General features: G+C 39.8%; 1 protein-coding gene across 4 annotated transcripts in view; it reads left to right on the forward strand.

Moving 5' to 3' along the window:
- LOC139766017 (anoctamin-5) overlaps positions 1–13256 on the forward strand; it is a 131442-nt gene that overhangs the window by 1995 nt on the left and 116191 nt on the right. Inside the window, exon 1 of one of the 4 annotated variants that reach the window (XM_071694109.1) lies at positions 11059–11347. The exons of the other annotated variants lie outside the window; for them this stretch is intronic. The gene's annotated coding sequence lies outside the window, so the exon portion shown is untranslated. Of the gene's footprint in view, positions 1–11058; positions 11348–13256 lie in introns of those variants that run through there. 4 annotated transcript variants of the gene reach the window in all.

Raw genomic sequence — 13256 nt, forward strand, 5'->3', positions numbered from 1 at the left:
CTCAATGTGTTCTTTTTTTATGGTCTGCTGGTCTTTTGTATTGACCGATTGATGGCACATTCCCCTAAGTGTTGATGAATTGATGGTGTTCTGTCCTGTGGTGATTTACTGCCTTTCTGTCGCCCTGTGTCAGTAAATTGAATGGCTGATTGCGTTGTGTGTGGTTAAGTTAGACGTGTATTTCATCTCATGACATATTGCACTGCTTTGGTGAAACGGAGTTAAACAGTCCCCAGACAAGATATATAAATGAGTAACGTTATTTAGATTTCCACAGCAGTTTAGTGGATGTACTGACTCTTTTGCCTATGTTTATGTGAAGGTGATGAGATCATTTAACCAGGCTTGGTAGCCAAAACGCCACAGGGCTGTTTCTGAGAAGAAAATGTCATTAATGTAATGGGATAGCCTTTGTAACCAAAATGGTATAGCTTAGCGAAGTACGTAAATTTTGCACAAACGTTTATGCCAATCCTATACGCTGGACTTGATATTTAACATCGTGTTATGTTTTTTAATTGGGAGGGCTTTCTTTGTATCATTATTTTCCAAGAAAACCCGAGTATACATTTTGAGCGTATATATATATATATATATATATATATATATATATATATATATATATATACCTTTAGAAATTATGATAGCCATTAAAAATTCTAGCAGCCATGTTTCATGTTAAGCTGAAATTCCAATGTCTATGAATAGCGAATCTTTTAGTTATGCACGAAAATAGTGTAAGTGCTTAGGTATATACATAAACTAAAATATGTACTCACACGTTGTTAGATTTTATGTCTACAGCCATAAACGTAACACCAGTTCTCTTTTATTTACTAGAAAATATATTCACTGTTGCTGTTTACCCAAGAAAGTGATTTTGATTATGATATCGCATGTTTCCCTGCAAAATTAAATATATGACCAAAATGATTAGATTAGGTGGGACATAGGAATATAGAGAATTCTGTTTTGATAAGTAACTGATCGAAAAGACTATTGGGTAGACCTAGAGAAAGACGAATCATAACATACATAGTGACCATACGGTACCAATGAAATACAAAAATATACATTAGAAGAAATTACCTGCAGGTAAGTTTTCCTCCGGAAATCACATAAAATTTAGATTTTTTTCAACTACAAACTTTTCTGACGATATTTGTCCACCCTTTTAAGTATGCATATTTGCAAGTAGTATAATTTGTTTTACTTTAAAAACGGATACAGTACTAGCCACTAGAAACCATGACTCTAGCGAAATGTTTATGAATCCAATACTGTAATATTTTCACTGACTTACTGAGAAGTTGCCATTAGGATACAATAATAACGTGGAATATCTGAGGAAGCCATAACTCTGAGAACAAATCTTTGAACGTTATTTATGGGTTCAGCCCCACCCACACCAACATCGATAGCTCGTTTCATTTATCAGTTGTAGCCGTCTTATTGATGGTCCAGTAATTATTCACGATATGAACGGGGAGATGACACAAGTTGTCGCAAGAATAATGAAATATGATAATTATATCAGTGACGAATAATAGTACTACTGATGTCTCCAGCCTCCACATCTGATTGCAGAAGATAAAAACGATCGTAGACGTAGTCTGGGTAATGACAAGTGAAGAATAGAATGTCAAATAGTACTCTTGTAATAGGGTACGCGATGTCATTTTCATTTTTGTTTTTTCTTCAGTGGGAAAAGAAATGCGCGCAAGGTCGAGGCATGAGTTTTTTTTTTTCTTTTTTATGTCCGAGGGCAGTGTTTCGAACCTGGTCGAGGCATGAGATTTTTTTTTTTCTTTTTATGTCCGGGGGCAGGGTTTCGAACCTTTTATCAGTCCAGCACCCCCTTTCAAGAAATGATGATAGCTTTTGCCCTCCTCCTCTCATAGAAATGCAAATGAAATTTACATGAAAACGTCTTAGGTTGAAAACCCCAATATAATTCCCCTAAGATTAGTAATTTGTCTTTTAATCGCGCACAGTGAGGCCAATGGTTGGAAGGCTGATAGGTATGTGTTCTGCAAACTCTCCAAACAGTTAATATTCTTTAATGTTTTTACATTTTTAAATCAAAGGCACTGAAATTATCTGAGCATCATGCACCCTCCTATTCCTCTCTCTCTCTCTCTCTCTCTCTCTCTCTCTCTCTCTCTCTCTCTCTCTCTCTCTCTCTCACACACACACACACACACACACACACACACACACACACTATTTACATACCTCATCACAGTTAAAGACGCCAACTAGGCGGCCGTACCTTCCAGGATAGGAACTATTACCATATAAAGTTATGACTAGGCGGCGTTTCTCCCCAGGTTGGGAACTGCTGCGCTAGGTATTAATTTCCTATATCAGGAATGTCACAAGAGTAGTGAGAAATTCATATAATCAGGCTTATTAGATTTACGAGGAATCGATAATTATGGAAGTACCAAAGTGTTTCTTCTATTTCTGTCTGTTTAGGTATGTGTGTGTTCTATAGACGCACATCACTAAGGAATTCAGGCATTAAAGGTAACTTAAACTATAACTTTCAGCGAGCTAATTCGTTAAGGACAACGCCGGACCCACATCAAGGTAAACCTGGAACCGCATCTCCCACAACAGTTTCGAGCAAAGTGAAAATCTTTGAAGTATTCATGACAATTAGATAAGTGAACTGTCGGCACCTAGCTCTCTTTTCCTCTTCTCTCATGTTTTAGTCATGGTAATAACCGACACGAGATATCATTCGTGATAACGAGAACGAACTACCTCTTAGGTAATTGCGTGTGTATGAGTTCATGTAACCGATGACGTGTGAGTTGGTACACAGGATGATACGCAATGAGTAAGACACATTTTAATTGGATGAGACAGGATGGTTCACAGGGGGTGCTTTTGCGGTGGAACGACTCAGTGGTGATACACTAGGTAATACAAAGTTGGTAATGCAATAGGTAATAGAGATTGGGTGATACATTGCATACTGGAGGATACGAAAATGGGTAATACTGAAAGGATGATACACTGGATACGCGGTGGGTGATACATGATACAAAGTGGGTGATACTGAAATGATGCGCTGGATACACATGGGTGATGAACAGATGATACGCAGTGGTTGGTAGACATTCGGTAATTTGCATTGGGAAATACCCTTCACAAGGGTAAGGACCATGGTCTGGCGACAGGTGTTCAAGAGCTGTGTGTGTGTGTATCATCACGGGATGACAGAAAATGTAGACTGAATTCTCTTGTATATTCTGCTTGATTGGTTGAGGAACACCTGAGTTGATCCCAAGGCCATATTACCTCTTCCTTTCTGAGACCTCCAACAAACTTCCCTAAAATTCTTCAACTCCCAGATGGCCACCTCTCTAATCAATAATCAAGAAATATATTGGTAAATCTATGTCCTAGTACTAGGACGGCAGCGGGAATGGGGTGTCAGGTGCCCATATTCTTAATTGAGGAGTACTTCTGATTTTTTTTTTATTTATCCGTGTTCTAGTTTCGTATATGTTTGAATGAAAATGTTTATATATCCATGAATGTTTTATTTACTTATAAGGACAAAATCACTCCCTTATCAACAACTCTATAACTAAAGGTAGGGACAGCTGTGGTGTAATAAGCGAGTTTCGTATGGTAGCATTACACATATTTTTTGGTAGTCAGTTATCTTTTCAGGATTATGGCTGGGGCTCCAGCACTGCAGTAATAATTCCCACAAAAGATGTATGGTTATATTAACCTGATCCTCCTCAAGTGAATGGGAATCGAGTTGACGACAATAGACGGGTGTTATTCTGTTCCATTTTGTAACTACTTGAGAGGTTCGTCATTAAGACAAGATTAGTATCATATGCTTCGTTTTCCTTTGTTATATTAAAGGCTGTCAATTCCGAGATGAAGTCATTATGCGTTTAACATTAATGTTAGATATATGAAGTCGGAAAGAAAACTAAAACGCAATAGACTGATGGTGGACAGTATCGTTGCTTTGGTTTAAGTTGGTGTTGTACAGGTTGTGTATTTGCGTCACTTCCTGTGTAATGCTGACTTAAGGTTTCTGCACCACTTGTTCTACTTCCTGCCACACAAACATGACGTGATGTTTTGTTTCGGAGCACCAATTCGATTGTTCCATGTATTCATGTATTTGCTCCTTGAATTATTCATATGTTTACATGCTGAATTGCTTGAGTGGCTCTTCTTGTTCGTAACGAATTATCGGCTGCGCCTTAGGGCTGCGCTACATGGGTGAACAAGGGCAGCACGAGAGCGGAAGTGGCATATTTTGTGTGCCACAGGCAGACCTGGTGGAACTAACGACAGCAACAGTTTTGGTGCATTTTAGATTTTGGGTTAGTTCCATTCCTAGTCACTCAGTTTCGTTGATATCACAAAAGTTTGCAGACATTTGAAAACTCGTGTTTACCATGGGCCGTGTACATGGTGAGATTGTATGGGGTCAGAATTTTCTTAACCCTAAACACCCTAAGAGAGGTGTTCAAGGTTTTTGGATGTTGTTTGTGTTTTGAGTTTAACAGGCCTTATTGCCTTAAACCCAAATAACCAATTTAAAAGTACATTTAGAAGGTCATATGGACAGTGAGGGTATGTATGGAGTTAAAATTATGTTAAGTGAAGGTGTTGAAAATTAATTGATTGGTGGTTATAAGTTGAAGTTGACAACCTTAAGTATGGGTAATTACTAAGGCAGTTGAAATATAGCATGTCTTACTGCATTCAACTTTTTGTTATTGTGATTTGGTGTTGTTTACCTAGCTATGATAAAGGATGCTGAATTTTACACCCAACTGTTTTTGTTTTTTTTCCTTCTAAGGAATGATACATGGCTTATTTCACTCTCACAAGGATGACATGGTTTGGCCTTGCAACGATGATATGGAAATTTTTGTTTCTTACAACAGTAGAGTTGAGTTCGTTTACTACCTGCAGTTAAGCATGGTGTTTGTTACACTGCCTGTATCGATAAGTCGCAAGCTTGGATTTTCTAGAAAATTATTGGCAGACACCTCACCTATTACTGAGAAGAAAGACGCAGTGATGACATGACATACACATAGAATGTTATTTACGTAGTACATTTTCATTGGGAAATACGTTACTTGAATATCACATCTCATATGAACAAGAACACTCATCTAGAATATAGGAAAGTTGATCAGACTTGGCTAATTATTGATAACAATCATCTTTTGTGATTAAAAAAAATGACTGTAGATGAAATGGTGACCAGTTAGAGAGAAGGACATGAGGTTAGTTGGTCTGCTGGGTTCAACGGCCACCCTCCAATGAGAAAGGTCAGTAGACCAGAGGGTATAGGGTCCAATGTTTCCGAAAGGAAGTATTCCTGGTGTCTTTGTGTAGAATTACGCGGTGTGTTGCTTTCAGCACACACACACACACACACACACACACACACACACACAGGTCACAATACCTTGTACATTGAGCCTGGTAATTTGTTGTAAAATCTTACTAAGTCCGATCGACTTGTGATATTCCACCTTGTAGGAACGTTTGTAGAAATGGCTAACCCACCATCACTAAGCAGCGATGAATGTTGGTATGATTTATTGATGAACTTGGAAATGCAAACTTTAACTCGAGGGTTGGTGACAGTAGTCCAAACATCTCAGTATGTGAGAGTATTCTTAGAATTACATAGCTACCAACAGCTTAGATGGTAGTCGAGCTAGAATACTTGCCAAACGTTAATTATATATCATGAGTTTCATGTGTGTCCATCTCTTGGTTATTTGGACTTATGCCTATCAACTGGTTGAAGCCGACAGCGTCAAGTTAGAACCACCAATCGAAAAAAAAAAAAAAACGTGAAGACCTAAGTTGTTGAAAATAAGTCTCAGACCACATAGGCTTTCACTGCATGTATGGCCCTTAGGCCATGATATGCCTCGTGTGTGTGTGTGTGTGTGTGTGTGTGTGTACTCGCCAAGACCATGCCTGGCGCTAGATATTGTCAATGACATCCAGTTGTCGGGTTTGACATTACTGACACAGGTGTCTTCGGGGTGCCATTCTGGTCACAAAATAGATGTGAGTTAAGATAGTTACTACGTGTGTGAGATGTGATTGATATTTTGAGATTCCATTGATAACGTCCAAGCCTGACTGGCACCCCCAGAGCTTTTCAGGGAAGCTTACTGAAATGATGAAATCAGAAATTTGTATAGAAGTATATTAAGTCAAACAAGTAGAATCATTATTTAGCGTGAAAAAGATAGAATGATCACAAGGTAAGTAATAGAAATAATATAGAAATTTAGATGTAACTTATAGTCAAGATTTTTAGATACTACGGGACAATGTCTCATCGATTTAACCTTTAAAGTTCAGGCGTAGATGCTGGTAAGGGGGTTAGTGTTAGAGGCCAGTCCCATAGTCCGTTACTCTTTTCATACATCCATCCATCTCACGTACATACATACGTCCGTCTCTACTGGCCTCACAGTCCGTTACTCTTTTCATACATCCATCCATCTCACGTACATACATACGTCCGTCTCTACTGGCCTCACAGTCCGTTACTCTTCATACATCCATCCATCTCACGTACATACATACGTCCGTCTCTACTGGCCTCACAGTCCGTTACTCTTTTCATACATCCATCCATCTCACGTACATACATACGTCCGTCTCTACTGGCCTCACAGTCCGTTACTCTTTTCATACATCCATCCATCTCACGTACATACATACGTCCGTCTCTACTGGCTTCACAGTCCGTTACTCTTTTCATACATCCATCCATCTCACGTACATACATACGTCCGTCTCTACTGGCCTCACAGTCCGTTACTCTTCATACATCCATCCATCTCACGTACATACGTACGTCCGTCTCTACTGGCCTCACAGTCCGTTACTCTTTTCATACACCCATCCATCTCACGTACATACATACGTCCGTCTCTTTTCACAGGTATCAGACTTTATCTTTGTATTCATGTCGCCATACATCCGTATTCATACATTCATTTTATTCCTGGTTATACATCCGCGCATTCGTAGCTTCGTCTTCCGTAACAGTTCATTCACATCATTCGATTAGGCATCCAGAGGTATATATATCCATAAATACAATACTTTCCTGCCCCAAACATTCCATTTCGTCTCTCCCTCCCCGTGCTTGCTGATAGACAGTCAATCGAGGGAGCGGAGTTGATCAATAGCCGAGATGGTGGCGGTGGTGGGGGACAAAGTACTGGCTGCGTTGAGGGAGGCAGGGAGGGAGGGAGGGAAGCGTTATCAAAGTGGTGCCGAGCGTTCCGATATCGTGGCAGGTGAGAACTAACTCTCTCTCTCTCTCTCTCTCTCTCTCTCTCTCTCTCTCTCTCTCTCTCTCTCTCTCTCTCTCTCTCTCTCACACACACACACACATCATAGGGTGGGGGAGGGGGCGAAAATTCTGGGAGCCTTGAAGAATGTGTGGAAGTCGAGAACATTATCTCGGAAAGCAAAAATGGGTATGTTTGAAGGAATAGTGGTTCCAACAATGTTGTATGGTTGCGAGGCGTGGGCTATGGATAGAGTTGTGCGCAGGAGGATGGATGTGCTGGAAATGAGATGTTTGAGGACAATGTGTGGTGTGAGGTGGTTTGATCGAGTAAGTAGCGTAAGGTTAAGAGAGATGTGTGGAAATAAAAAGAGCGTGGTTGAGAGAGCAGAAGAGGGTGTTTTGAAATGGTTTGGGCACATGGAGAGAATGAGTGAGGAAAGATTGACCAAGAGGATATATGTGTCGGAGGTGGAGGGAACGAGGAGAAGAGGGAGACCAAATTGGAGGTGGAAAGATGGAGTGAAAAAGATTTTGTGTGATCGGGGCCTGAACATGCAGGAGGGTGAAAGGAGGGCAAGGAATAGAGTGAATTGGAGCGATGTGGTATACCGGGGTTGACGTGCTGTCAGTGGATTGAATCAAGGCATGTGAAGCGTCTGGGGTAAACCATGGAAAGCTGTGTAGGTATGTATATTTGCGTGTGTGGACGTATGTATATACATGTGTATGGGGGTGGGTTGGGCCATTTCTTTCATCTGTTTCCTTGCGCTACCTCGCAAACGCGGGAGACAGCGACAAAGCCAAAAAAAAAAATATATATATAATATATATATATATATATATATATATATATATATATATATATATATATATATATATATATATATGCGTATACATGTATGTTCAAGCCAGTGATACCTTAAGTTGTAAGTTATTTAGAGAATAGACAGTGTCTTAGTGTAATACAAATTGATTTATCCATACTTACAGAAACATGGCGACAGAACTTGTCACTGCTTGACTGGTATGAAGATACACCCTGACAGAAGCAAGGGATTTGCCAGTCTGAGACTCGCGCACACACACACACACACACACACACACACACACTTTTGGTGGCTTTGAATTTACCCATCGTGGAAGAGAGAAGATTGAGGGGTGACAATCGCAACCTTTTAAGGTTTTAATAAAGATCGAAGTGGACAATTGGCAGTTACTTGAGAGATGGAGGGATCGAGCAACCAGAGAACATAAAATGAAATTAAGAAAGTCGTAAAGAAGGACATAAAGAAATACTTTTATAGTAAAAGACTGTTGGATGAATGGAACAGATTAACTGAAGACATAATTAATGCAGACGGCATTCATAAATCTAAGAGGTTGTATAACAAGAAATGTACGAGAGAAGGTGCCTCACGAGTGTAAAACTCCATGTAGGAGTCCATTATTAATAGATAACCAGTATATACTTACACACACACACACACACACACACACACACACACACACACGAATAGATTAGATACATATGTCCTTATAAGCGCAAATTTCACTATAGATTCATAGAGACAATTATAAAAAGACCTTGAAATAGAGAACATAATGGAAACATTTCAAAAACAAGTTGATTTTAAACTAAGACCCTATGATCAACAATGGAGGGAGACCTTACAACAATATCTAAGTAATCCATAAAAAACAACAAACCAGAATAGAGAAAACTACAGAAATAGACGTTAAAATCGATTAAACTATAAACAAAGACCCCCAGAATAGGCTATAAAGGCAGACCTTAAAATAGTGACAGAAATAATCCATCAGAGGTTACTAGGCGCTACACTCGGCTGGTCACGTCATCACTAGCTATACGTCAGCATTGGTAAGGGGATCACAGGGGTCATTGATCCTGGGCTGAGTAATATGATTAAGGGAGAGTATAGGGTTCGAAGGGGTAAAGGCTTCATGACGAACATTGTAACAGGTTTAAAAGAGGATGTGATAGCTTCGCGTCGATTCTTTTCCCTTTTTTTTTTTTCCTAGCTTACTTATCGCCAGATAAGTAAGCTAGGTTGCTATATCCGTTCCTCCCAGCAGATCACCTGGCCGCATACCACCATATCCTCTACTACGTGGCTTTATCGTGTCACTATACGAGTCTATTTAGTCCCAGGCTTATGATTTGCTTGGACTGTTAGCACCAAACAACGTGGTATCAGCCCTGGATACAACAGGGATCCTAGTAAACGGGTCCGATATTCTGTCGTACAAGTTGGCGCTTTATTTCGAACCTGACGCCTCGACTACCATGGCCGTCAACGTCAAGTTATAACCATCAGTCGAAGGGCATTGAAACAACCTTCTTCGCATGTACAAGATGATTGGAAGATTATACACACTAGCGCTGCTTACACAGTCTTTACTAACGTTCACTGAAGGTGCTGCGAGGATATGGGAGGGAGACGTGACGCAACCAGGGATTTATCACTGAAAAGACTGAGCCACATCAATTCCCTAGACCACATCCTCCTCAACTTATAGTACATCTAAATCCCCTTAGCCCACGCCCCTTTTGACGTAAACCTTCTTTATCTGTCCCATCCCACAAAAGCAGATGGGAAAGATTTGCCTCGGAAGACTGTGCTGTGTTGCGATAAGGATTTGGAAGCACAGAGCCATCCTAGTTTCCTAGCATCTCACTTTCTTACATGAATGGCAGGAGTCGGTAATATGTTGCATATCAACATACGGTAGGTGAGCATTCACCTCCAGCAGTGTTTCAGATATTCACCATTTCCTTGCCTTTTTTTTTTTTTTGAATATTTTTAATGTTAGCTAAAACTCATTCAACTTTGTATCTTTGTCTTAATTTTTTTTCGAATTTAAGAATCGGAGGGGTTCGGCCTCTTGTCCTAAGGAGCTCTAACTCCATCCATACTGGACAATATATCTGATCCCCAGCACTGGTGTTACTTGTAATTTGGAAATTAGATAGCCTGAACCCGATCTCTAGCCACGAAAAACAAACGGAAACGTTAAAAAAGAAAGGGAGAGCATGAGTGACGAGAATGAGTGTTGATAATATACTACCAACCATTCCTATGTTATGTTTAGCAAGACTTACCGACTGATTTTCAACCAGCTGGTTGATTAGCTCAACACAATCAATCAGCAGCAGCTAAGGCTCTCTCATTTATAAACTACAGTGCTAAGACACCATTTACCGCTACCATCTTGTAGGCTACTTGCGTCAAACTATTTCATACGTCAGCAGTGATCTTTATGCAAGATTTATCCATGAGATGTATAATCTCTTAATTTATCCCAGGGAAGGTATATTTAGCCGTGCATTCAATATTTCATTTTAGGCTACGTCTTCCTTGGTGGTAAGTGTAAGAATAGCTCTCAGAATAGAGCATCCGGATTTTTCGTGACGTAGAAATTGTGACATTTGTGGGTCGTGGTGGTGGTGGGGGGATACAAGAAGCGTTGCCGTCATGTGGATGTTTTGAAATACATCCTAACCGTTGTATACCTTAAGTCTCGACTGTATTCTTTGTGGAGCACTTAGAAAGCTCATAAAGTCGAGCACTTAGTACAGCGTTCAATATTACGCGTGTTGAATATCTGTTGTAGAATTACGAAGAGTTTCTTGAGAATGACAACTGGAGTGATGACGTAGGGAGGCGGGAGGTAATCTGTGGCTGGTCATTGTTTCGCCAGTGTAGGTCGAGTGGAAGGAAGGTAGAACGGGCTTTTCTGGTCCACATTAGTACTGCTACTGAAGGTGGAATGACGTGTGGGGAGAGGAACTGTAACTACCCAAAGATTGGAATTTCAGCACTATTGCTGTAATAGATGTAGTCTCCTTCGTCGACGTTACGACTGTATATAACTTGCGAACACGACGCTGACAGAGACTGACGTATGTGTAGATATATGGCACGGACATGAATTCCAGGACACTGAGAACCGTGATATGACATTCGGCTTTTAGCGGGATAGCTCGTCTCTACAGCCGTAAGTCTGACCTGCATTTGTATAATGTATATGTGTCACAAGATGCGTTATATGAATGAGGCTTTTATGATATAGTTTAGATGTATCACTCGCTTTTGTAATATCTCTGTTTAGGTATTGACGTTGGATCTGTGATTTAAGTGTCGAAAAGTGTTCTTGAAAGATGGACGCATATTTATTGTAACATGGTGAAAGATGGACGCATATTTATTGCAACATGGTGAAAGATTGACGAATATTTATTGTAACATGGTCTTAGACCCCAGCATACCTTGAATAAATAAAAGATTGTCTGATGGTATTTCCTTTAAAATCGCGAAAATCAGTGTTGTTTGCAGTTTCATGTTCCAAAACTTAGGCTGTGTTTTATGTTTACTTGTATTTTAGGATAACGATGTTTTCACGTATATTGCATTTTCTTCGGCAAGCTAGTTTAGTAAACTTGCACAGTGTATTGATCGGAAACACTAAACTTACCGGGGAGCTATTGTATGTTGAAACAACGCTTCCCTAATTGATCTATGGGAAATTCGTTTGGTAGAAGCGTTGAAAAATTCTCTTATTAACGGTCTGCCTAGCATCAATAGTGTCGATAATGCTCGTCTGTGCTTGGCTTCAAGGGAGAACCGATGGTTTACTATCGACAAAATTTTAGACTAGGATGACACACTTATGATCGTAAGATATTTCTTATATTTACTTTTTAACTACAGATCATTGCCCACATCGAGGCCAGGCTTGTTAAGGGATATCGGTCATTCGTTTTTCAAGTGATGTTAGACCAGTTATTTGAGGGAATATAGATCGCAGGGGTCTATAAAAAGACAAAGAATGCCACAGTCTTCCTGTGGAAGAGAACAGGTGTTGATCTTATTTATCAGGCGATCTAAGAAGAGGAGACACGCAAACAACCAGTTCTCGAAAGCAGAGATCGAAGTTATATGTAAAAAAGAGAACGAGAAAGCAAAAGCGGCCAAAACACGGGAGTATGAATTGATTTCATATTCTTTACCGTTAGCGGCGTGCAGTTAGCCTCTCAGTCTGGAGCGAGATTTGCTATAGGACATACTATTTTATTGGTATTTGTCACTGGAGGGTAATTTAATATTCGTAAACACTTCTTCACAGAAATTTGTTTAAGTTAGGTTAGTGTCAAGAAATACTGATTCAGGAACTGTGTGGAACGCCCACAGAGATAGTGTTCATCAGTGATAATGACAATTATAGTAGAAATGATAATGAAACGGTTGAAACTTCAGGGATTTATGTGGAGTATTGAGTCCCGAGTATGTGAGCAAGTAAAACGAGATAATTGGTCATGCACCACTTGGTCAAAAGGTTAGGTTATATTCAAACTACGTTATCAGTGTGCAACGACAGTATGTCCTACCTACTTCCATGCAATTGAGTTTTACGTAATTATTAAACCCGCGATTGACAGTTTTCTAAGGCGCGAAAAAATATATATAGATCAAGATCACAATGGTGCACGTGATCAAGTATATGCTAATAACCACGGGGAAATTGAAACACGACAAGTTCCCAAGGGCTCTTTCGTGTAATGATCACATCGTCAGGGGAGATGCAAGAATGAGATAGAAGACGTAGAACTGTCAGTTGATATATAAGGAAGAGATGTAGCAAAGACGCCATTGGTAAACAAGCGTTACCGGATGGTGGTGTTCGGGTCTGGCAATATGCCAGTCGTAATATCTTTGTTGACAGGAGAGGGGTCTGTTTACAAATTTTTGCCTACGACAGAGCTTTGTTGTTTGTTTAGACCTTCACTAATATTGTTACGAATAATTCTTTTTGTATTTCATAATAGAGGGTTCAGTGATATTTCTCGTGGTAAAGGAGTTACAGTTAAAAACTGAGTTAGCATTATTCCAGTCAGTCCCATGGTCGT

The sequence above is a fragment of the Panulirus ornatus genome, chromosome 56, assembly GCF_036320965.1.
Source record: "Panulirus ornatus isolate Po-2019 chromosome 56, ASM3632096v1, whole genome shotgun sequence".
Taxonomy (NCBI): domain Eukaryota; kingdom Metazoa; phylum Arthropoda; class Malacostraca; order Decapoda; family Palinuridae; genus Panulirus; species Panulirus ornatus.